The sequence below is a fragment of the Mandrillus leucophaeus genome, unplaced genomic scaffold (assembly GCF_000951045.1).
Source record: "Mandrillus leucophaeus isolate KB7577 unplaced genomic scaffold, Mleu.le_1.0 Scaffold528, whole genome shotgun sequence".
Classification (NCBI taxonomy): domain Eukaryota; kingdom Metazoa; phylum Chordata; class Mammalia; order Primates; family Cercopithecidae; genus Mandrillus; species Mandrillus leucophaeus.
Genome location: NW_012105675.1, coordinates 108,170 through 135,031, shown reverse-complemented (window position 1 = coordinate 135,031; position 26,862 = coordinate 108,170). Strand labels below are relative to the sequence as shown.

The 26,862-nt window shown below is 34.9% G+C and overlaps 1 pseudogene; it reads left to right on the top strand.

Annotated features, from left to right (window-relative positions):
• Positions 1-12,273: 12,273 nt before the first annotated feature.
• Positions 12,274-14,021, top strand: LOC105551584 (annotated as a pseudogene).
• Positions 14,022-26,862: the final 12,841 nt, after the last annotated feature.

The window sequence follows — 26,862 nt, the reverse complement described above, 5'->3', positions numbered from 1 at the left end:
AAAAAAAAAAAAAAACAGATTCCAAGTTAAAATGTTAAGTTTCTACCAGTTCACTTTGAGTGGTGTATGAACTGACAAGCTCTACACATGCCATAGAATTTCCAATAGGAAAATTAAGGAACAAAACAAAACAAAAGCTTTTAAAAAATAAAGTAAAATAGAGGTAACAATGACAGAGACAATAGAAGAAATAATATGATAACTAAAATCACCAAATAAGAAAATACATTAAGACATAACATAATTTTAAAAAGAAGAAAGCCAGTTGTGGTGGTGCATGTCTGTAGTACCAGCTACTTGAAAGGCTGAGGAGGGAGAATGCTGTTAGCCTAGGAGTTGAAGGTTGCAGTGCACTTGATCGTATTTATGATTAGCCACCACACTCCAGCCTGGGAAATATAGTCAGGCCCCTGTCTCCAGACTAAAAATGAATAAATAAAAATAAATTTCAAAAATGATCAACAATCACCCATCAAAAGAACAACACATGACACAAAGAAATCTACAAATAGAAAAGTGAAAAAACAGCAATGAAAGCCTATCAACAAACAAAAATCAACAAACTTTCCAAGAAGAGCAAATGCTGAAGGCAATGGCTTTCAAGTTGAATTATACACCAGCTTTATGTCAATCAAAGGTAAGTATGAAATATAAAATTAGAACAGTATGTTCTCAGAAAAAAAAAACAAGAAAACAAAAAAACAAAAAAACTGCCTCCCTTTTTGTCTTACTCAGGGAGCTAGTTAAAGATGTAACTTGTAAACCTGTCAGGTAAAACAAGATATGGGAAATTACAGGAGATCTAGAAAACATGGGATCCAAAAAAGGGAAAAGATGTTGGTAGAAGGAATTTCAGGAAAATAGCAATGCAGCAATCACAAAACAAAACTAGTTGAAATTGGAGCAGAAGAGACATCTACAGGTGGTATGTCTTAAAAAATATAAATCAATAAAAAAGGAAAAAAAAGAGAAACAGAAATGTTGTAAGAAAAAAGAGAAACAGAAATGCTGATTTCACTGCTTGAAAATGCTGAAAATGAAGTTGTGCTATACATAAAACTAACCAAAAATGTAATCATTACTCAGAAAAAAGGAAATATATCATACAAGCTACAAATAATGTTTTCTAATCTTAATGATCTTCAGGATATAAATGCTTAGTATTCATTTAGAAAATATGCGATGAATTTATATTTCAGTTATAAAGCAGAAAAAGTTCATGTGGGATGACATGTTGTTGTTTATTATAATCTTCCTGATTAAAAAATGATATCTATAATATATAAACTTGGAAAATCAATAATAACATATATATATCATTTAGAAATACATATTAATAATTGTTTTCAGAGAAAAAAAGTAAAAACAAGAATTAAACATATGAGGATTGTGGCTTTAGTTGATTTTTTAAAATTTTAAATAGTGCTATTTGTTTTTCTTAAATGTGAACGTGTATTAATTGTAAAGACAATTTTAAATACAAAATCTCTTTAAGTAGATTTAATTTGTAACACTACAGGTAAGAATCAGAAATTATCACACAATTCAATGATTAATAATGGAAAATATGTGTAAGGGAAAACTTGTACAAATACATTAACACAAACATAAATGTACACATAGGTACACCATTTCTTTTTTAATTTTTTTTTTTTTTTTTTTTGAGATGGAGTCTCGCTCCTGCAGTGTAGGCTTGAGTGCAGTGGCACAATCTCAGCTCACTGTAACTTCCACCTCCCAGGTTCAAGCAATTCTCCTTCTTCAGCCTCCCAAGTAGCCGGGATTACAGGTGTGTGCCACTACACCTGGCTAATTTTTTTATTTTTAGTAGAGATGGGGTTTCTCTATGTTGGCCAGGCTGGTCTCGAACTCCTGACCTCAGGTGATCCACCTGCCTCAGCCTCCCAAAATGCTAGGATTACAGGCATGAGCCACTGCGCCCGGCCAAGGTACACCATTTCTTTATAAATATAAAATTTATATTTTTTAATATAAATTTAAGGAAAGTAAGGAAACATAAACTGGTAACCTATAGGACAAAAATCTACTACCAAATATGCTTTGTTTTCTCAAAACCTTTTAAATAAATTTGAATTATTTGACATATTCACTTCACTCATTCTGTTAACTACACTCTCCCACTCACTGGTATTCAGTCCTTAGAGACATTTGAATATAAAATGCTATGACTTCCACAGGTGTATTTTTTAAATAATTGTGCTTTATCTTCACATTTACTGGCTTATTTTCTGTATGATATTTTAGAAGTTATTGAAATGGCTTAATATCAATTAATGATCAATATGCATCATAGTAAAATATTTAACTTAAAACTATAGAGAACTCTCAGTATTGGGGGCATCTGGGGTTAACTTAATTAACATTGTGAAGTTTAAAGAAGAGACTTTAGGATGCTACTGTTACTTTCTTTGAGCTTTTAAAAAAATAGGAAAAGAAGAATTCAAATTCTGAAAGCTGAAAATTTTTGCAATATTAATGCAATTAATTTTGCAATTAATACAATATTGTTGATTCTCTAGCATAGGCAATTTCAGTTAAGAGAAAATTTAAAAATAACTAAAAATGTGTATTATCAGTAATCTATTTTACTATATTTATCTCTACCAAGTATTTTATTACTAAAAATACCACCACCATTTTATATAGCTGTATTTATATAGTTGTATATATAATAAATACATGCCTATTTCCTCAAGTTTATAAAACATTATGTTATAAGCCTCCCTGATAGGTAAAGTCTAATTGATTTAACCATGGTCTGTTTGATAATTTTATATGTGAAAAAAATGCTTATTTGCAGGATTTTTACAGCCCCAGGTAAAAGCCCCTTATATAAATATTTTGATCTAATGGCCTCATCGGTCATTGTTTTAAGATGTTTTTGTAACTTTTAGAGGAGCTTTCTAAAGGCACTGCCTGATAATTCAATTCAAGTAAATGTGTATTACTATATATCAGGAACAAACAATTTGAGAGCAACCATGAGCAGTGTCTTTCATTTTGCTATAGACATAAGTTTGCAATATACTTGCTTATTCATTAATACAACCAGATCATTTCAGATTTACTGTGCTTCTACTCTATATGTGGCATCTTGGGAATTCTGGATTTACATTAAATATGATGCCATCACTTTTTCTTATGATTTCACTGTCAAATAGGAAGTGAGATACAAAATTATAATTGTGTCATATAGAATATGTATGTTACAACCAAATATTGAGTATGAACCAAGTGCTCTGTAATTATCATACAGCATAGAAGAAAGAGTAAAAAATATGCTTTATGTTGTTAAAAAGGATTCATAGGAAAGGAGTTATTTTGATTCTCATGTGCCAGGTAAGTATCATCAGGTTACAATATAATGCATTTTATATGTAATATGGTACTAGGCCATGGCCTGATCGTCCTCTGAGAAGATTTCCCATTCCTTCTAAACCCTTATGTTATGATTTATTAGACACTTGGGTACTGTGAACATTTCAATATCCAGGACCTCATTTATTTTTCCAGTGATATGAAGAAAAATGATTTTTTAAAAAATGTAACACAGTAACAACATGATCTCTTGGTTGGTAAGAGAGAAAGTATCCTGTGAAGAGATACGCGTGCTCTCCTGATTTCTGTCCCACACGATTATGAACATTGATCAGCAGGACAGTTATGAGGGGAATGTAGGCCTCTGGGGAAGCCTGTATGCTCTATGATCTATTTTTTTCCTTTGCTCTAAAGTGTTGAAATATTTCTTTTGCCCAAGATAAACACACACCTGCTCACTTTAATGAAAAGAGGTTTATTTTACTTCTGCTGAATTAATAACTTTCAAGTCTACTAGGAATCCCAAAATCGACAAAATAATCCAGGCTATATGAATTAGCTACATGGTTTAAGGAATAAAAATTAGAATCTAGGAAAGTAGAATGGTAAGGATAAGCCATACATACCCCACCCCCCCACCCCCCCGCCTTTTACTAGGATGTGTGGCATGGCAGATGTATTTTCCAAGATGATCTCAACAAGATCTCCCATGTCAAATGCTCTGTATAAAACATGGTGTTAAAGTGGGATCTATATTTCCTGTGTTTCCTACTCGTGATTTTGAGTGGGTCTGTGATTAAGTAAGACTTGGTGCTGTCTGATTTCTGAGGTTGAGTGATAAAGATGATATAACCTTCTCTGATCCTTTTGAAATGCTTGCTCTTGAACCTTATCAATGTGCTATGAAGAACGAGAGAGAACACAAAGTGAGGTCACCTATAGGTTAGAAACTGGAAGACAGCCAGAATCGACCTCCGAATGTACTAGCACACAAGCCATCAGTCATGTGATGCCTAAGATAGTAGCCACTAGGCACATATGACTATTTAAATTTAAGTTTAATTGAAAATAAAGTAATGTGGTGCTAGTCACATGTTCAATAGCCATATGTAGCTAGGAGTACTAAATTGAGCCATGCAGAGAGAGAATATTTCTGTCATCATAGAAAATTTTACTGGAAAGCACTGCTTCAGATGGTTCTAGTCCCAGCCATGGAGTCCCTTCATGCCTTCAATACTCCCAGCTGAGTCCCCAGATATCATGGGATGAGAAAAGTTACCTCTAATATGCCCTTTCCAACTCCTAATCTATAGAATTTATGAGTATAATAAATGGATGTTTTAGAGGCATTAATTCTGGGGTGGTTTTATGCAGTATTAGGTAACTCAAACAGATTTTGGAAATTGGAAGTGGGATGTTGCCATGACAACCACCTAAAACATGAGACACTGAGTTTGACATCAAGTTACACGTGGAAACTGAAAGGGCATTTGGGAGACTTTTAATAAAAACTTATAGTTTTCTAAAGAACTATAGAACCTAAAGAACCTCTAGCAGGTCATGATTAAGTGGTCAAAGAAAGCAGGGGAATACTGTTGCAAACTAGAGTAAAAGGGACACTTGTAGTGGCAGAAAGTTTGGTAATAGTGTCACCTCCAGTAATGTGGAAAGTAGGAACATCAATTAATGAAGCTGATGATCTAGAGGAGATTTCCAGTTAGAATATTAAAAGTGCCATCTTGCTTCTTCGACTCTTCTAGTTGCCTATGATAAAATACTGTAGGATAGATATAAGCTAAAAACAGAATAGTTAAGTATAAAGGAGCCAAAGCTTGTTGGGTTTGAAAATAAAACTCATTGTTATTCCCAGCCTCTATAGTCAGCAGGAAATTCTCAAAATAAGAAAAGATCTCAGAGCAGAGATCAAGCCCATGCACTTTTAGGAAAACATGATCTAAAGATGAAGCCAAGGGCATGACTGTGAAACTCTTTGTTAAGGCTTCAGAAAGATCGAAGGCTGTGCCTCATAGACCTTACACATAAAAGGTCCTCTTAAAAGCTTAGGAGCATGCCTCACAGATATTCTCCTTAAACAATAGGGCTTCTTAGAATCTTAAGGGTTTTCAGCTACAGCTTCACAGCGAGTGTGGTGTTGAGGAAGTCCTGTCTTGCAGAGATCTATGGTTGTTATCTTTTTTCCTAATGCAGTGAAGATTCATAAAGGAAGCACAAGCTTTCTTTTTAAAGAAAACTGTACTGATAGAAGCATGATCAGCTTGGATTAAAAGAGACAGAGACAGTACAAATTGAAAAGAGACCTGTGGATGCCAAATTTCTTATGAGTAGATTGAAAAGGCAACTTCTTCGTAGTTGTATTAAATAATAGGATGATTCAAAAGGTAGAACCAATAATGTAAAAAGCAGAAGTAAGAAAGAATCATTCACAGGTCCTGAGTCAAGAAATTGGAAATACGTATGTGTATGACTCACTTCAGAACTTCAGTGGGTCAGAGAATGCTCGATGCCTCTGGTTTCTGTCCTTTTGAATGTCAGTGCATAATGGGTATGTAGGGAGCAGATAACTTGTCTCTTTAATCCTGGGGTCATAGTGTCAAGAGGAAGTGTTTTTGAGCAGTTATACCAGAGAACACACAGAAGGAGTCTTATTTATACCCCGGCTTGATAAAAATGACAAAGTTCTGAAACTCAACCCTGAGACAAGTACTTTAACAGAATGAGACTTTTGGGGGACTACGGTAGTCTTCCCTTATCCATGAGAGATACATTCCAAGCCCCTAGTGGATACTTGAAACCACAGATGTTACCAAACACTGTGCATATTATGTTTATTTCTAGATATGCATACCTATAATAAAATGTAATGTATAAATTGGGTACAGTATGAGATTAACAATAACTAATGATAAAAAAGAACAATTATAATAATAAATTGTAATCAAAGTGATGTGAATGTGGTTTTTCTCTCCCTCTGTCTGTCTCCCTCTCTGTCTGTCTCTCTCTCTCTCTCAAAATATCTTATAATACTATACTCACTTGTATTCTAACCACAGTGGACCACGGATAAATGATATCTTAGAAAGGGAAACCATGGCTGAATAAGGAGGACTGGTGCATTGTCATTGGATTAGTGTATTTAGTATGTAAGAGGAATATAAATAATATGTTACTAGAATAAGTACTTGACCAGTTAGAATACATGGACTCAATATTTTCTGTCATTCCTCTTTCCTCTCCCCTGGAAGCTGGGCTTTACAATTATTGGGCCAGTGGGAAACAGAGTGATACACTGCCATTTTCTGGATCTAGGCTTTAAGAAACTGGCAATTTCCATTTATTGTATCTTCAGATGTTTGTCCTTTGAGTCTAGCCACCCTGCTGTTAGGAGAGACTGTGTATATATGTTCTCGCTGATGGCCCCAGGTGGTAATCAATCTTGACATCCAGAACCTGAGCAAGGCTTGAGATCAACTCACACCTCCAGTCTCCAAACTACCTCTTATGACACTATTTTGAGCAGGAGGTATGATGCATTCACTGAACTCTACCTGAACTGCATATTTCTTAGCAATTTATGATTATTGTTGTTTACAGCAGTAAGTTTGGGAGAGTTGTTGTACAGCAATAAATAACTGAAATCTACCGTATAGAGCCCTAAGGAGCTCAGTGATGCCAACATTATGTGTTAAATGCTCAAAATTCTTTCGGTGGGACAAAGCAGTATGTGAGGTGAGTCAAATGTGATTTCCATTAAATAAAAAAGGGAAGTAAAAGATAATGATATAAAATGTCCTAAAGTTTGTGCTTACCTATGAGAGAAATTAGAGGAGGAAAGCCATCTACCGAAGAGAAGATGCATTTTTTTTTTTCCAACAAGGAACAGAAAAGACAGAATTGATCTGGCAGAGGATTTCAGTATTCCAGAAATATTTTGTTCCATTTAGTTGTAAAGGAAAATAACCCACCTTTAACAGAAATTAGAAGGAAGAAAGACAATTGCTCTTACAGAGATTAAAAAATTGTCTACTACATTGTCAGAGAGGTAAGACTAGGTTCATCTTCAGAAGTGAAAACTAGATCCAACCCTTCTCCTACAGGGAGTATTTGTAGGACCTTCCATGGCCAGGCAGCTAGTTAGACTGATAATAATTTAATAGTCTACTTGCAAAAGTAGTGAGCCAACTCTAGTAGTTGCTCTATTGGAATTCAACAGAACTCCTTGATATATTGATAATCACAATGTGACAAAACAGAATAGAGGACATAGACTTGCTGAGTACAAAACTCTTAAGACAGTAATGGTGTCCAGGAACCTGTTTTTTTTTTTTTTTTTTTTTTTTCAAATCCAATTGACATTTCTCCCAATCTCCTTATACTTTAAGGCATCAACACATTATACATAAAGCATTTAGGATGATTTCCCAACACATCTCATGAACAAATATATCTTGAGATGCGTTGAGGTTGACTGAGAACACTCATGAGATAACTCAGTTAACACCAGCATGCCCACCCTCCATATCAGTTGTTTTATTTTTAACTAATACAATAATCATCTACGAGTTACTAACCAAATGTCTTGCACTTTTGTGCCCCATATCAGGCTTCTCTTGAAATCTTCAGAAACAATAAGAGAATTGAGTGTTGATGTAATTAATAATAGAAAAAGAGGGAGGCTGAGGCAGGAGAATTGTTTGAACCCGGGGGGACAGAGGCTGCAGTGGGCCAAGGTCGCGCCACTGCACTCTAGTCTGGGTGACAGAGTGAGACTCTGTCTCAGGAAAAAAAAAAAAAAAAGAAAGAGAAAAGAACATGCTCTGAAAGTGCAGTCTGGAGTCTGGAGTCTGGAGTAGGTAGAGAGTTTAATCTCACACTTCCATGACAGCAACATGGTGAAGAAAAGTATTATTCAAAATAAAAGCAAAAATATTTTGTCTTTTAGAGAAAATAAGAAAATTACAAGAGAACGTAAGAAAGTGTCACATTTCCGCTTATACTGTAATTCATGGAGGTCTCACAAAAATATTTGCACTTCAATTACTTATATCTGATTCTCTCTCCATTATAACTGTGGATCCTAATCTTTTTTCTGACTCAACATATTTAAATTGTCACTCTTGAGTTACTTTAATTCCTTGCCTCTCCTTTTGCCACTTGACCACCTGTTCTTGGAAGGGACCTTAGTCTGAAAGAAAATGGGATGCAAGATCCAGAGGAAATGACTAGTCTCAGAAAGGAGAGAGCCAAGGTCTTCCTTTTAACTATATGAAAGGAAAGAAGGAACAGTGTGAAAACAACATCCACCCTGTGAATTCCAGGGAGGACAGACATAATAAGAATAAATGAGTAAATATATGGAATGCCAGATGATTACTATGAAGGAAAACAAAGCAGGGTAAGAGGAATGAAGAGTGATGGGGCTGTGTATGTACAGTGGTCATTGTTACTGTATGTAAGCAGTCAGGAAAAGTCTCTCTGAGAACGTGATCTAACAGAGAGATCTGAAGAGATTTACAAATGTAGCTACATGAAACAAGTGCATTTTAAGTAGAGGGTCAAAGGCAGGAGCAGGCTCATGTTTTGTCAAATCAGCATCACTCAACATCTGGCACTTAGTGATAGGTGCATAATGAATAAATTTTGAAGAGATGAGTAATTAGAATCCTTCTAAGATTAACAAAATACCTACTCATAGAAATGTCTTATATTTCCAGTTTAAAAATGTATCTAAATTATTTCTGTAGTTTATATATCCTATAATTTTTCAGCAAATTTTTACTCTCAGTTTTCGATCACATTTTATCTTCAAGTTCTATCTTTTGAGTTTTACCTACATCCTTAACTCCAAGAAAATGTCCAAATAGGGCCAAAGCATATTGTCATAGTCAAGCATTATATATTTACTATGTAAATGTTTAAAGTTAGGTTTATAGTAGTTAATTACATTGATGTGTCCCTTTGAAAGCTATCTTTGCCCAGGAAACATTGTTCCATAGTTAATTGAGTCATTTTAAGGAAGCCCTTATGGTGCATTTGATACAAAGTCAGAGGATATGTGTGAATTTAGTTAAACCTATCCAGAGTGACAGCAAATGTCACATAATGTCACTTCTACCACAACAAATTCTGTGTCATTTGGATGGAAGTGCCCTAATGAGGGGAATAAAGCAACTCTTGCAGTCTTAGGAAAGTGGAGTTGCTATATATTTATATCTATTTCTCTATCCTCATTTAGTTCATACTGCTAATCATGGTTAGTTTTGAATGCAGCCCTATTTAATATATCATACAAAAACCTGAATAATATCACCCCTAGCTTTACATTATTTTCTTATCTTTTCCTTTACTCAGTCACATCCATTCTTCATCTTCATTGTGCTGATTGTAGTTCCCAGATTTATGAGGCCATTGCATGCCTCTGTGCTTATGGGTTTTTTTGCACACACTCTGCTGTAAAGAGCCCCTCTCCATTATAATTAATTTTGTAAGACTGCATTGAACGTTAATTTCAAAGCTCTATTGCCCAATATAAAGTTGACTACTTCTTGTTTTGTACCTTTATAGCACCAAATACTCACTTCTAGCATTGACCCTATGTAATAATATTTTGTTGCAGATTATTATTTCTTTAGTTCACCCTTCTTATCTGTCTCTCCCTGCTGGACCAGGACCCTGTGAGAGGTAGGCCTTCATCTTATTTATCTTCAAACCCCTAGCACTAACGGAGTATCTGAAGAATGGTAGATATTTATGAATATTTTTGGTGAATATTTTGATCAATGAAGTCAGACATTTAACAATAGCTATCAATATTGAGGAGCTATAAATAAATTCTAATTTTCACAAAACTCACCAAGGAATATAATACAACCTCTGCTTTACAATGAGAAAATAAATCTTACTGATTCATTGAATTAATCAATATCAGAATTAGTAACCTCTTTTCCATTAAAATTGGTCCTTTAGAAACACACCTGTGACTGGGCACGGTGACTCATGCCTGTAATCCCAGAACTTTGGGAGGCCGAGTTGAGCAGATCACCTAGGGTCAGGAGTTCAAGACCAGCCTGACCAACATGGTGAAACCCCATCTCTACTAAAAAAAATACAAAAATTAGCGGGGCATGGCAACACATGCCTGTAATCCCAGCTACCCGGGAGGCTGAGGCAGGAGAATCGCTTGAACCCAGGAGGCGGAAGTTGCAGTGAGCTGAGATCACACCATTGTACTATAACCTGAGCAACAAGAGCAAAAAGTCCATCTCAAAAAAAAAAAAAAGAAGAAAGAAACACACCCGCAAACAACCCCAAAATTTCAACAGCTATACCTGTGGATAACTCCTCTCTCACATTTCCTCCAACTCTTTATTTCACCCTTCAATTTCTTCTCTTTCTGTGCTAACACCCCTTTGTTTTAATCTCCTCTCCCTGATTATTTCAAAGTCTCAGATTTCAACAATGTATTACTAATGCTTCAGTCTTGGCATCACTTTCTGGTTCAATATTCCAACAGCTGTCTCCTATTTCTAATCGTCTGCTCTCTTGCACAGGGCTGAGTCTTGCAGGCAGTCTGGACATCATGTTACAACAGCATACTGATAATACCCTTCTTATTTGGTAATGTTCAAGAAAATCATACTTACTTTTCTATGGCAATCAATCTTTCATGACTTTTATCAGTTATTTTTTTCATTTCCTGCACTTCTGTTAAAATCCTACTCCTTAGCAAAAAAAAAAAAAAAAAAGTAATATGTGTTTATATGTTATTACCTAGTACATTTGTAATATTACAGTAAAGATGATTTATTTGATTGCATCTTCTTCTAGATACTATCTGTTATCCTATATTTTAATGTCTCTTTTGATTATTTTGTGATGTATTACTCTATCTCAAGTTCAATTTTTCTTGATTCCAAAGTCATTTTAGAATATTATATTGCCATTGCTTTTTGTCACACTAAGTCAAATTAAGGAATCTTCAATATATGGATCTTTACTTGAAAGAATCTCATAGCAAAGTTTCCAAAATGTGTTCTCAGTGATATAAAACTCTATTTCTAAAGCAATATTTACGTGCCTATGTTTTATATCACAAATTTTATAGGATATTGATAACAACTCAAGTGCAATACTCTAACAAGAACTATCTTGTTTTTAAGCCAAACAACATATATTTTTAAGCATACCAATATATAAAACTGCAGATATGTTTCAGTTGCATATAAGTCACTCACAGTATAGGTGGCTGTGGGTCACCCAGATACAAATTAAATTATGTGCTTTAAAACTATTGGAATAAAGGGCACCGCCATCTTTTTTCCCCCAGCCAGCTGAATAGAATGCCACTGCGCTGTGTTGACCTTGGCTGGGCATCTGACTTTTAAAGCTTACGTGGTTAGCCCAGAGCTGTTGAGTGTCCCTCGCAACGAAGAGAGAAAGGCATTGAGGTGGTCAAGAGTGATTTCCGCAGCCATTGTGGCCGCTTCTGTCAGAAACACTGTGGTGGACGCAGCCGTGTGACCTCGCAGAGCAGCGACCGCAGTCGATCCCTGGCGAGCTCCGTGGCCCTTGCCTGACTCCATCACTCCATCGTTGTCACCGCTCAGCGTCCCGTAGGCCGCGCAGGAGCGCGTCTGAATAGGAAGCGGTTTCCTACGTGGATGCGGCGTTTTGTCGCTGCCAGTAGTGTTTGGAGAGGTTCCAGCATAGCCCTCAATTCCCGGCTCCCAGAAGCAAGAGAACTCAAGTGAAGCAATGAAGGAAGAAGAAGGAGGTTGCTGGCCTTGGATATTATCATTTCTGGGGACAACTTTACCTGGACACTAATATTTCTGACTAGGAAAACTTCATGGCAAATGCAGAAGAGACAAAGATGTATTGTCCATGTTATCCACTATTTTCTGAGCACAGAAGAAAATGATCAAGACCCAGGAATATCTGACCCTGGAAGATGTGGCTGTGGAATTCAGCTGGGAGGAGTGGCAGCTCCTGGAACACTGCTCAGAAGGACCTGTACCAGGATGTGATGGTGGAGAACTATAACCACTTGGTATCACTGGGGTATCAAACTAGCAAACAAGATGCACTCTCCAGGTTGGCACATGGACAAGAACCATGGATAACAGATGCTAAAATCCAGAATAAAAATTGTCCAGGAATCAGGAAAGTTGACAGTCATCTGCAAGAGCGCTCTTCAAACCAATGATTTCTGAAGAGCGTGCAGCAATGCAGTGGACAGAATGCATTTAGAAATATTGTACATCTCAGCAAGACACATTTTCCTCTAGCGCAAAATCATAATACATTTGACATGTACAGAAAAAAAAATTGAAATCAAGTTTAAGTTTAATCAACCAGAAGAGAAAACATGGAATAAATAACCTTGTTGAGTTTATTGGAGGTGAGAAAACCCTTCTACATGGTAAGTATGAACGTACGAATACCAAAACTAGATTTTCTGAAAATGCAAAATGGATCCATTCTAAATTCCAAGTCTTTAAGCATCAGAGGACTCAGAAAATTGAGAAACCCCATGCATTCATTGAATGTGAGCAAACCTTCCTCTGAAGTCTCAGCTCATTTACCACGAGAACATTCATATAGAAGAGAATCCTGGAAGTAGTCAATGTGAGAAATTGTCCAGAAGTGTCCTGTTCACTAAGCTTCTGAAAACTAATACAAGAGACAAAATCTGTATACACAATGAATATAGAAAAGGCTCTGCTGTGAAGTGTATTCTCATTGCACATCAATAAACTTACACAGAAGAGAAATCCTGTATGTGCAGTGAGTGTGGAAAGGGCTTTACAATGAAGCGCTATCTAATTGCTCATTGGCAAACTTGTAGTGGAAAGAAACCTTATGTGTGCAATGAATGTGGAAAAGGTTTCACTGTGAAGATCAATCTCATTGTATATGGGCGAATTCATACAGAGAAGAAACCTTATATATGCAGTGAATGTAGAAAAGGCTTCACCATGAAGCACTACCTTGTTGTACATCAGCAAACCCATACTGGAGAGATACCCCATATATGCAGTGAATGTGGAAAAGGCTTTACTGTGAAGAGCAACCTCATTGTACATCAGCATACAGGAGAAAAATCTTGTATATGCAGCGAATGTGGAAAAGGCTTCACTGTCAAATGCACTCTCATTATACATCAGTGAACTCACACAGGAGAGAAATCTTACATATGTAGTTAATGTGGTAAAGATTTCACCACAGAGTACACTCTTATTATATATCACCGAACTCATACAGGAGAAAATCCGATGAATGCAATGAATGTGGTAAAGCCTTCATCCAGAAAATATGGCTCATACAACATGAGAGATGTCATACAGGAAAGACTCGCTTTGTATGGACTGAGTGTGGAAAGTCCTATTCACACAAATATAGTCTCATTATCCACTGATAATTCACACAGGAGAGAAACCTTATGAGTGCAACAAATATGGAAAAGGCTTCACCACAAAGTACTCAATGTACATCAAACAACACATACAGGAGAGAGACCCTATGGATGCAGTGATTGTGAGAAAGCCGCCTTCTACTCACCAAACCTTGTCAAACATAAGAAAATGCACACAAGAGAAATGGGTAGAATCAGTCAAGTTGAAAATTCCTGTAATGGAGAGTCACAGCTCCTTCCTTACAAGTGAACTTATGCAGAATGAAAACCCTACTCGTGCAGTGACTATGGAAAATGCCTTTTGTGGCAACTCAGACATCATTAAACATCAGCGTGTTTCTAGCAAATCAGAACACAAACAGGGTGCTGCCTGTTGTCAGATGTGTGCCCTCAGGAGGTAAAATACTTTGCCCTAGAGATAAAACTTGATGAATACAGTAAATAAGGTAATGCCTTTAATGGTCTTTTACCTCACATTTTCTGTCACTGAAAACATGTTGAATCAACTATAATATATTCACGTGGAAAAAAAAAAAAACAAAAACTATTGAAGTCTAAGAAGTAAGTCAATTGCAGACTCAAGTGTCAGTTGTTCATAATGAATCCAAATAACAGAATAAGGGCCCAGTTAGCATCCTTATGAAACTAGTAGTCCAGTAAATTGTCAGGCAGGGCAGAGCAGTCAGGTAAAAGGGCAACTGTGTTCTTAGCATTTAGGAGAAGTCTCAGAAAAGACATTTGGTGACAGATACACACTTTGAAATGTGTGCTTGCTTTTCCATTTAGCTGTACTATACATAGTTGGGTTTTTTGTTGTTGTTGCTGTTGTTGTTAAAGGCAGCCCTTTTCTAGTCTCTGACTAGTTTGTCATAGATGGAATTATCTGACAAGGACATCTACTCTGAATGGTCTGAAAAACATAGATAAGGACTTTGAAGCCCTAATTATTCTGAGCTAGTCCTCTATCCTCTGGAGCCTTGCTAACAGATATTGTAAACCATTAAGTGGTAAATGAGAGTGTGTGTGTGACCATGTGTTGTGTGTATCATGTGTGTTTTCCTTTGTCCTTATTTTCTACAGGGGTCTTGATTATAAGAATTTAGAGGTTTTCGCTTTAATCAAACAACATTTTATAGATATCCTTGACAATTTTTTTCAGAAAAACAAATTTTTACCAACTTTTAATACACATATGGTTTATGTAGAGCATGCATTATGAAGAAAATCAGAACTTTTTTGACACTGTACCGAAAAGTTAATGATTCACTCAGTACTTTCCAATTAGTTAGTTTAAATTGTGGAGACAGAATTTATGAGTATAAAATGAATTTTCAGATTTTTGAATAAAATATTTCTTGAAAAATTATTACAGTGAATAAACATATTTATCACTGTAAACATAATTTTAGGTATTAAAGAAAAATATAAAAGCATAACTCTGCCAGTTTGTAAAGAAAGAAATAGTTCCCAGTTCATCAGTTTATTTCTTATTACTGTTCTCTGTGAAGTGATATATCAATGGAATCATTTTGCAGAAGCAAACTACTCAAAAACAACTACATGCTGAGGTTTCATATCTTTGCAAATAAAAAGTAATTTATGAATCAACTCATTTTTATGGAAAGTCTATTTTTTGCCAAGTATTTTCCACGGGCATACACAAGATTGACATGGTCACTGCTCTCATGAAAACCCAGATAATTAAATGAGATGTAAAGAGTACTATTATGGAATTTTTCATAATGCCCCCAAACAGGTACTGAACTTATCCTATAGCGTTACAGTAAGATTCTCAGGAAAACAGTTTTGTTATATTTTATTTTTATTATGTTTGGTTATTACTGCTTTATTAGGTTTGGTTATTATTTTGTCCCAACCCCATCCCAGTATATAATAAATAAAAGTAATAGCAGCAAAAGAATAAATGATATAGAAGTGAAAGACAATATGAATGTTCTAGAGACCAGTGTAGAAAAAAATAGAACAAAAATGGATATTCAAAACACTATAAGTAGTAACACATGATGGCAACTTATCATGAGAAGCAAAGTGTGAGGTAGTGATTACCTCATAGTAGGTACTCACTGAAGATGTGCTGCTGTCCTTCAAGTCCTGGTGATGTAGGCTGAGGAGTTAAAGACATGAGGTTTGAGACAAAAATAAGTCAGACTCTCAAAGATATTCCAAACAATATGTCTTAGTCAAAATAGATAGACTGTACTGAAGTAACATATAAAACCCCAATTCTTGAAAGATTAACACACTAAAAATATATCTCTCACATACACCTGTCCCCCACATACCTCAGAGTGCCCTTCCTTCTTATACCTTGCCATCTGGAATACAGGGCTTCAAGGTAGCCACAGAAGAGAAAAGAAGCTGGATGGTTGTGAGGTGTTTAAGTAGCCAAGCCTTGAAGTGGCTTGCCTTAGTTTCATGGCTTCTGTCCACCTTCTAGTCGTCAATACAATATTACTTCACTTGCTCCACATATTATTGCAAGAGAGGACTGCGAGTGTATTCTCTATGCCCCCAAAATGTGGTGTGAACACCAAGCATTGTCTGCACCAAACCATGTTAGGTCTAAATGTTGCTATTAATAAAGTTGATGAATTATGTGCATTTATAATGAGACTAGCATGGTGAGGAACAGAAAATGCAGTCTAAACACTAGAGAAACTCTTTTTGATATGATCCTCCAAATAAAGAGTTTAGTCACCCCATTTAGGAGTCTCTTGCTATAGAATAATTTAGTAAAAGCATTTATAAGTAATTTTTAGAATAATTAAAGTGATGTGAAGATGTTTATATGAGGACTAATGAAAAGCTTGAAATGATCAAATTAACAGAAGTATTAACCTGAAAATCGTTCTGGTACTAATAATTTCTTAGAGCAGTTTTCAAAGAAGAAATGGGCATTATTTCAATAAGCATAAATGATATATTTTACAAATCAGCCTCAGTATTTCATAGTAAAACTGTTCATTCTTAGTTTTACCTTTGTACATTTCTTTTTCAAAAGATACTATAAAGTTTTCTACAGGAAGCAAATTAATTTTTAAATCAAGCTTATATGGTTTAATGTAACCAATACCAAACAATATTTTTATGCTTACAATGATTTTTCTTAATTGGACATATATTGACACTGAATAAGGATAAATAAGAAGATGTATTTTCACATTTGAGAGTGAAATTTATACATAACCACATCAAAGTCTGGCAAGAATGTGAGTGAGTCCTAGAAGAACTAATATATTCTTCTAGGAGATTAATGACTGTATATAGTTTGGGGAATGTAGTATGAAAATATATTATGTAATTATATCATAGCAATCCTACCCTTCAAAAATCTATCCTATAGAATTAAAAGCATCAGTATGTAAGGCAATATGTACTAAGTTTGCAGTGGCAATGAAAGAATAATAATAATTGAGTTTAATAACCATCTTAATAAATTTTATTACACATATACTATGGAATAGGATACATCTAATAAAGAGAATTATCCTTTTCTCTTTTGCTCCAGGAGGATATTCATTATGATGCAGGACGTTTTGCTCCTTAGCTCAGCTAAAATCTGGGTTCTTGTCTCATGACCAGGAAAAATTAGTCACGTGGACGCTTTGAAAGGTGAGGAAAGCAGAATTTATTAAAAGAAAGCTCTTGGCAAAAAAAAGAGGGCACGTGCTGACAGGCTCCCACATCACAGATTGAACACCAGGCTGCCACACACGAGCTGAAGAAGCCAGGCTCCTCCCCACTGCTTAAGGCACAAATTCCTGGTGGTTCCATCCCATTCTCCCAGTGAGCAAGTGGGTCCTTAGTTTGAGCCACTCCACATTGATTTATTTCCCTTACTCGCATGTGTTAAACTACAGAATTTTTCACCATGGGCATGTTTAGGCAAGCCTCCTGTGCACAATCACCTGGGCAGCATTTGATTGTATCCTGTCTCTGTCAATAGTTTATAGTGAAACATGAAAAGGGAGTTGCTGGGAACCTAAACAGTAGAATAGACTTTTATAAGTAACTTGATACAAATATATCTGTGCATACACATGATTAGAATTGAATATTCATGATATAAATTGTAGAGGGTGACATTATACTTGACTCTTAATACCTATTAATTTAAAAGGCTGAGATTAGGAGTGAAAAAGATAAAATGTAGCAAACCAAAAAAGGTGGCAACATTGTAGCAAACAGTATTTTATCCAGTGAAAATGCAATACAAGATCCAATCTATCATATTGCCTGAAATACATTAATATGGTTAAGAACAAAATCTGGAACATTACATGTACAAACGAACATTTATTTCTTTAGCTGACTGAGAGGTGAGGAGTATATATCTTGAAATTTTATTGCTTTAATTTTTTCAACAATCAAGTACCATTATTTTCTTTAAAAATAAATACATCAAATATTAATGAAAACAATTGTACATTATGATGCATGTTTGAAACTTTGTGCTTTTTATATACTCTCAGTGTGGGAACCTTGTTTTTTAAATACATTCTACTATTGCCCTGAAATATACTAGTATCATGGATTACACCCCACTGTTATTTAATACTAGCTCAGTGGCTGTCGTAATGACGAGGAGGTAAAAATTTGACTTTTCACAAAACTTTCAAAATTTTGACCCCCTCAACCCCCCAACAAAAACCGGCCAAAATGGTGCCCCCCTCAAGGCCCCTTTTAAAATCCAACAAGAAAACCGGCAAAAACCAAGTTTTCCTAATCAAAAGAAATTGCCGAAAAAAATTCCCCAAACAACCAACCCCGAAGTCCGGTAAAAAAAAAAAACAAAAAAAAGGGAAACCCGAAGAAAAAAAAACAACTTTAAAGAAATTTTTTTTGTTTTTGTTTTTTTTAGTGAGAACCTATCACACAAAAACATATATAGAGCAAAAGCTAAGGCTGTTAGGCTATCAAAACCTCTTCCTCTTTTTAGAAGCACTTTCCCCAACTAAATACTTTCGCACCAGTGGCACAGTCCCTAAAATAAGGGACTTGAAGGCGATACTGACCTTGTGTGCTCCTGCTCAAAGGGACCTTCCTTTCTTGTAAATCTCAGAACTAAAAAATGCAAGAATGTCTGTCCCCAGTAATTCACATTATAGAAGGATCATCTGTGCCTACAGGTGCCTGTGAGTTTACAGCATACTTCAGATAGTGCCTTTTCAAAGGCCAGCTGCCTTCTATCAAGGCTTTGAAGAAAGGTTCTCAGAAACTGCCTGAGAGTAGTTTCCAGAAAATCTGTTAGTTATCAGCCCAGATAAACAATCTGCTTTCTCAATTCTTATGCTGCTAGTTTTCAGAAAGCAATTAGTTAACCTATGAAAACATCTGTTGAATACAATTAGATAAAATCAAATGTACTTAGATGCTTCTAAAAATTGTGATATTCTGTTTCCAGGGTATATGTTTTCACTTCAACAAACAAATTTTGAGCTCATACAGTGGGAAAGAAATAACCGAGTCCTTAAAAAGGAAAGGAAAGAATACATTATTGATGAGTGCCCATGGTTCATAATATTAAAGTTTACCTGTAGTGACTTTTCCTACACATTTAAGATATTTCTGCCATGATCATTCCAAGGAATAAATCTAAATGAATAACGCAGTTCCACCTTGTGCTCTGATTTACCCAGATGCACGCACACACACACATACAAACATACACACATATAAATCATATACATTGAGTCTTACATACAGATGATTGTTCAAAAGAACAGAAACAGAAAAAAAAATGAAAAGAGTCTTGAAAATCTAAGTTTAAATATGAAGGATTAACAATTTGTTAAATGAGCATATAATCGTATTTGTTACTGCTAATCGCCAGCCCCAGTATCTGATAAACTGATGAAGACAGGAGTAGCTCAGTTCTTTAAGAGTTCAGTTACCCAAAGTGATTCATCTCCCAGGAACAGAAGAGTTTGACACAAAATGAAAAATAGCAGCGCCATGCCAAGCCAAGGTTAAAGGGACAAAAGATTGATATAGAGAAGAGGCTGAAATAGGGAAGAAGACAGCTATCCCAAGCCTGTGCTTGGCTTTTCTAGGTAGGCATTCCATATGAACTTTCCTATCATGAAAAAGTGAGATTGAAAATTATCTACTCTAGGTCATTATGTATTGATTTCTTATTTATCTCTATGTGATTAATTCATATGTGAAAAACTGAAGTGAATGCAAATAAATTAATGCAAGTTAAACAACAATCATTTTTATGTACTGCACATAATTTGGACTGATATTATTGCAGCCCTACAAGAATAATTGTATCTACAAAATACCTTAGTGTGTTATTCCATTTATAATAACAAGCAGGAGGGTAGTGAGTTTTCATCATGCTTAACATCTGATTTAAACCTGTATAAAATCTGACTTAAAATAAAAGTACAAAAGTTGGCTAACATTTTAAAAGGAAAATCTGCTGGTCTATCTCTGCAGTTCACCTGCCTTATAACTACAAATGTCTAGACTTTTGATACTTCTTGTATCAAATATCTTCATACTTCTTGTATATGCCTAACTATTCTTTATGTATGTACTGAACTTTGCTATTACAGAGTATTAGATTAAAGTGTCATCTTGCAAAGATCTATTACTTTTGACTAGTTTCTATCCATCTGCACATTACACACCACCCTCTATCACAGTGTATTGACAGGCCATGTTGAGGATAATCATAATTTAGAAAATGTTAATTATCATTTCTACTTCTAATCTAAAATATCCCAGAGCCATGGTTGCATTGATACAAAAAAAAAAAAAAGTGAACACTAAAATATAACTGCATTCTGTTCTGTTGATGAATGTAACATTTATTTAAAAAGAGAAATAAAATTTATTATAGAAAATCCTGGTTAGTCTCAAGACAACTCATGAGCACCCTGTGAAATAATGTTGTGTGCTAATCTTATCATATTTTCAGTGAAGAGTTTTCTTCTTCTTTTTATACCCTTAGAGCTCTCTTCTCCTATTGCTAAGGAAATGAAGAGTTGCTGTCTTCTCCCCTCTTGCATACCATAGTTTGGGGAAGAAAATTCTGAGATACTGGGATATGAAGTGGAGATTAACATGAAGGCCTGAAAATCACTGCAAAGAGAAGCAGATTAGTCTTCTTAAAAAGCTCTCCTCCCGCTACTTCCTCTGTAATCCTCTTCCATTAATTAATGAACTGAATGACTGTGTTGGTAGTGAAAATGTTCTTCAACAAGTATTAATGAATAATTCCACTGGGCCAGGACGTAGGCTAGATTCTAGAGTATGATGAATAATCAATTAATCTCCAGGCAAAAATAAGTTCTGCCAATTGCGCAAATAATGCAACATCACATATATTATGGCAGGTAAATTAACACGGTATATGGAAGAGAGGCAAAGTGCTGAGATAGTAGAGATTTATTCATAAGAGTTGATTTAGACTATACAGTATATGCCCTTCAAATGTAGATGAGAGGAAAGACTTAAAATTAAATTTCTACTTCTGCCCTGTCCAAATTTTAAAAAGAAGAATATAATTATTTTCAAGTGTAACATGATAAATTATTTAGGGAAAAGTACTCTGTCACAAGAATTAGAGGTCAGCATTTACTTTTCCCAAAATTCCATTAAGGAGAATTATTCTAAATTTTCACTTTAAGTATGTGGTAGAACTAAGAAATAGCGGGAGATACTTTGAGTAAGTAAAGTAAACATTGCTGGAGCTGAGGGTGAGTTTAACTTACCCTGACACTAAAGAGAAGTTTAGGAAAGAGATGCTGGTCAGAAGTATTTTGTGATGAGATCTCTTGGTGGGGAAATTTTCATGGAATGCTAAATCAGGGTCAGATAAACAGAGTCCTAAGCTCTGAAGGTACCCAGAAAACAGAAGATAGTCATGAGAAACATTTAGACTGGGATCTGGCTCTTTCTCTAGATTTTTAGAACACAAAAGTCTGAGATACTCTGATGTGGCTGTGGAGGAGTGAATCAAGTTTGGAGGAGATGTAATTTGATTAAAACAAAGGAATGTGACATAGCATATGTCCATATATATATACACACACACACTACACACACACACACACATATATGTAAAATTTTATTTTATATGAGAAAAGGTCTCATTCTGTCACCCAGGCTAGAGTGCAGGGGCATGATCTTGGCTCACTGCAACCTCCATCTCACAGGTTCAAGTGATCCTCCTGCCTCAGCACCCCTGCCCAGTAGCTGAAACTACAGGTGCGTGCCACCTCACCCAGCTAGTTTTTGTATTTTTTGTTTCTCCATGTTGCCCAGGCTGGTCTTGAACTATAGACTAAAGAGATTCACCTGCCTCAGCCTCTCAAAGTGCTGGCATTTCAGGCATGAGTCACTGTGGCTGGCCCATATATTATAAATAATATTATAACTATAATAATTCTGTAAGATAATGACTGTTTTTAAGCATGAAAAAGTAGAAGTGTGTTCCAGTATCTCAAAATGCTATTCCTCATATTTATTTTTACCTTGCAATTTGTAGGGAAAAGTCAAAGCCTTAGATTTTACTGAGGGTATATATCTATTCCTATAACACTGAAGAAAGGAATTCCCTTCAAGGAAACATCCGGAAACAGGCAAGCTTGCAAATTATTTGATTGGATTGGTTATGAGTACTAAGGAAAATACTGAGTATTAAAATTGATAGGAAATTCAATAGAATCAAATTCAACCTTCTTATATTTTACAGAAGAAACAAGAGAACAAGGGAGTCATATATTATTAAGTAGACTGAAAGATTTGAACTCTATGTTCCCTGATTTGCATCCAGTGTTTAGTTCATTAACCCAAGCTATATTTTTAGGAGTAGGCATCACGGGCACCTTACTCCTACAAGTCACTAGTTTCTAAATGGAATGAAAAGTGAGGCTGGAAACTAATTGTGTGAGAGTGGAAAGATTACTTCCAACAATATCAGAAGAGTGTCTCATAAAGTAACAGTAGAAAACTAGGCACCATTTCTATGGCTACCAATTATTCTCTGTTGATTTGGATTCGGTAGGGGCTTAAGTATATCAAGACTAAATTCATAATAACAAGCACAAGTTTGAGAGTTTGTGTGAAGGTACAGAAGATTTCCTGGTAGGAATTTTAAATTCAAAACAGACTATATGTTAATCATAGGCTGTCACCACAGAAGGTCACTATGAGTTTCTCAGAAATGACTGTGATATGACATTATATCAGATAATTCATCAAAGTCTAAACAATGGTGAACAAACTTGAGACTTCAGCTAGTGTCTCACAGTTGATCAAACTAGAAAATGTTGAACCATGCTTAGATCAATGTACCTGGGAATTTTATCTAAAACTACAGTACCACTTATTACTTTGTCATGATAGATAAACTTGGCAGGCTGACATTAGTTATCTTCAAGCCTAATTAGCACATATTTTCTCTCTTATCTAAGTATCTCCTTCCCAAAAAGAAGAGAGCTTCAAAATCTTGTATGACAATAATGGCACAAAGAAGGGAAAGGGGTTAGGAAAAGAGACATAATGTAGCATATTTTCTTCCATGTTATTGAAATTAAATAGAGTATTTTATGTTAAAATGTTAATGGCAGTGATATTCTCATTGTTGCTTGGTGAGCATAGAGTAAGTCTGAGTATATATTAAATGATTTTAAAGCTTCTCTATAGGATTCTGGCTGTAAAAAATAATAGTAATGGAAATAACACTTCTGTCAAAGACAATGAATTCCCTCTTGAGAAGGTAAGACAAACAAAAATTATTAAAGAAACTGGGGGATATTTGACCTTTGAAAGAAGGAAGCAACTATGACTGAGTACCAAGATACACATTTACACAATATCCCTTAGAGCACTCTCCAGTTCTTGTGGTGGCATTTCAAATAGAGCTCAGAAAGAAAGCCTCATCCTTACCTGTTTGAGGAGTAAATGAACAGAGTTCAGGGCTGTCTGACCAGCTAAAAATTAAAGCAGAAATCCCAGAACAGAGAACCAGTGAAGAAGAGTTTCAAACTCTTATATGACAATAATAGCACAAAAGAGGGTCTAGAAACATCTATATTGGATGGATTATTCTTTTGCATATTACAAAAATTAAGTAGACAAGGTGCTTTATGTTAAAATGTTTATTGTAGTCCCACAGGAAGCCAGTGGCAAAATAACTCATAAACATAGTAATAGAAAAAAAGAATTAAAATGCTATGCTAGAGAATCCCTTTTTAATGCAAAAGGAGGCAGTAATGGAGAAATGTGAACACAAAATAAATAGGATATATGTAAAACAGGTACAAAAATGTCAGATATAAATCCTACTGATTCCGTAATTACAACAACTACTGAATAATTACATATTGGTGAAATATTTCAATCAAAACCAGAAATTTTCAGAATAGAATTAAAAAAAAAAAAAAGCAAAAAAACATGGCCCAACTGCATGCACTGTAAAAAAGACAGAGATATACTATAGATTCAGAGAAACAAATGAGATAGAAGAAAGAGGATGATAAAGATTGATACCAATTCTTCACAGATTCTTCCAAAAAATAGCAGAGAAGAGAGCACTTCCCATTTCATTCTTTGAGTCTCTGATGCAATAACCAGGAAAATATATATAAGAAATGATAACTAAAGACCAATATTCATTTTGAATATAAATGTGAAAGCTTAGTAGCATAAATAAAAAGCATTACACATCATAACTAAGTAGGATTTATCCCAGAAATGCTAAGTTGAACATATAAAAGTCAATTCAATACATGATACATAATATTAAAAAGAAAAAAGAACAAAATTACATTATCATGTTGATTGGAAGAGAAAAAAACGTTTGATAACATTTCATACCCCTCTCATGACTTAAATGTTTAAAAACACTTAACAAGCAATAGAAATGAACTTCTTCCAATTGATAAAGCATATTTATAGAATTTAGCAGCTAACATTGCATTTGATGGTGAAACACTGAAAGCATTCCCTCTGAGATTAGGAAAAACACAAGGATTTCTGTTTTTATTACTTCTGTTCAACATACTACAGGACTAGAAAATGTAATTAAGCAAGAAAAAAAAAAGGTACTTATGATGATAAAGAAAATGAATCTATCTCTATTTGAATATGCTATTTTGCATATAGAAAATCCTAAGTAACACACACAAATACACACACACACACACACACACACACACACCTGGAAAATAAATGAATTCAGTGAAGTTGTAGAATTCAAGATTAATATACAGAAATCCACTCTTTGTCTATGTGCCACTAATAAATGAAACATGAGTGAAATTAATAAAACAATGACCTTGCAATAATATATGTATCCCCCAAAATTCATATTTTGAACCCTAAATTTCCAATAAGATGATTTAAGTGGTAAGGCCTTTGGGAGGTAATTAAGTTATGAGAACTGAGCTCTCAGAAATGGGATTAACGCCTTCATAAAAAGAGGAGACCCAGGATCTCTCACTCTGTTCTTCACCGTGTGAGGTTACAATGAGAAATGGCCTTCCACAAACCAGAAAGAGGGCTCTCACTAGAATCAACTGTGCTGATATTCTGATCTCTGACTTCCCAGCCTCTAGAAATGTAAGAAATAAATTACCATTGTTTAAGTCGATGATACTCTGTTATAGTGACCTAGACTAACTGAGACTCCAAACAGTGCAAGATTTGTGCCCAGAAACAAGATAAGAGTTGACAGCAATTAAAGAAGACCTAAATAAGTGGTAAGGTATTTTATAGTCACAAATTATTTAAGAGAACACTCAATATTGTTAATATGGAAACACTTTTCAGATTAATCCACAGTTTCAATGTGATCCCTAAAACACAACTTTTAAATAAATATTGACAAATTAAATCTTAAATAAATATGAAAATGCAGACCAATGATAACTTGAATAAGAAGAAGAAAGTCATAGGACTCTTATCTGTGTTTTGAAATTTACTACAAAACTACAGTATGCAAATCAAGATATTGTGGTAGTGGTACTGGTATACATATAAACATACGGATCAATGGAATATAATTGAGTTCAGAAGTAAACCATTATGTTTATGGTCAATTGATAATTGGCATGCATGCCAGGGCTACTCAGTAGGGGAAAGAATAGTGTTTTCAACTAATGGTTCTGGAGAAAATCAGCATCAACATGGAAAAGTGTGGTAGAGGATCCCCACCTCACATCATATACAAAAATTAACTCAACATGCATCCTAGACCTAAATATAAGAACTAAAACTATTACACTCTTGGAAGAAAACATAACAGTGAATATTCATGACCCTGGTTTGTCAATGATCTTTGATATAAAAGCAAAAGCACAAAAGCCAAAAGAAAAGCTAAATAAATTATTTTCGGAAATATTAAAAGAGGACTTTGGAAAGACGACTTTGGAATGTCATAATAAGTGAGACGAATAATTATCTACAATTCTTCAGAAGTACACTATAAAATATCTTGAAAGACTAATCTATGGTCCTTTTATTAACTTTCTTTCCTTACCTACTTTCTTTAACTTATTCTAATTAATCCTTTTCAAGCCTTTTACTCCAGTTTTTCTTTCCTCTGTTACCATCAACAATTTATATTGTTAAAGTCAATAGCCCTTTTCTCATTTATTATCTTGGTTGACTTGACAGCAACTTTCAGCAACTTTAATGCTCCCTGCCTATGTATTGAAAGATTTTTAGTCTGGGCTTGAGTAATGCCACACTCTTTAAATCCTAACTGAATCACAGGATACTTCTTAGTTCTTTTGTAGACCCGCCTCCTTATATACCTCTCTAAATATGTAAAGACAGAAGCTGAGTCCTAGTTTTTCACTTCAGGATTAGAGGGAATATTTGCTTTCCTGCTTAAAAAATTTTCAGAACATATCGCCAGTCAGTTTTTTATACTGCTTAAAACACTAACCTTACCTAGGCCCAGGGAACCCTCTGCCAGGTCCCATCTCTACCAAGAAGGTCCTTTTGTGAAAATTTGTAATAATATTTTTGTAAGTCTATCAAGATGCAATCTACTGAGGATTTTTTTCTTTTCTTTCTTTCTTTCTTTTTTTTTTTTTTTTTTTTTTTTT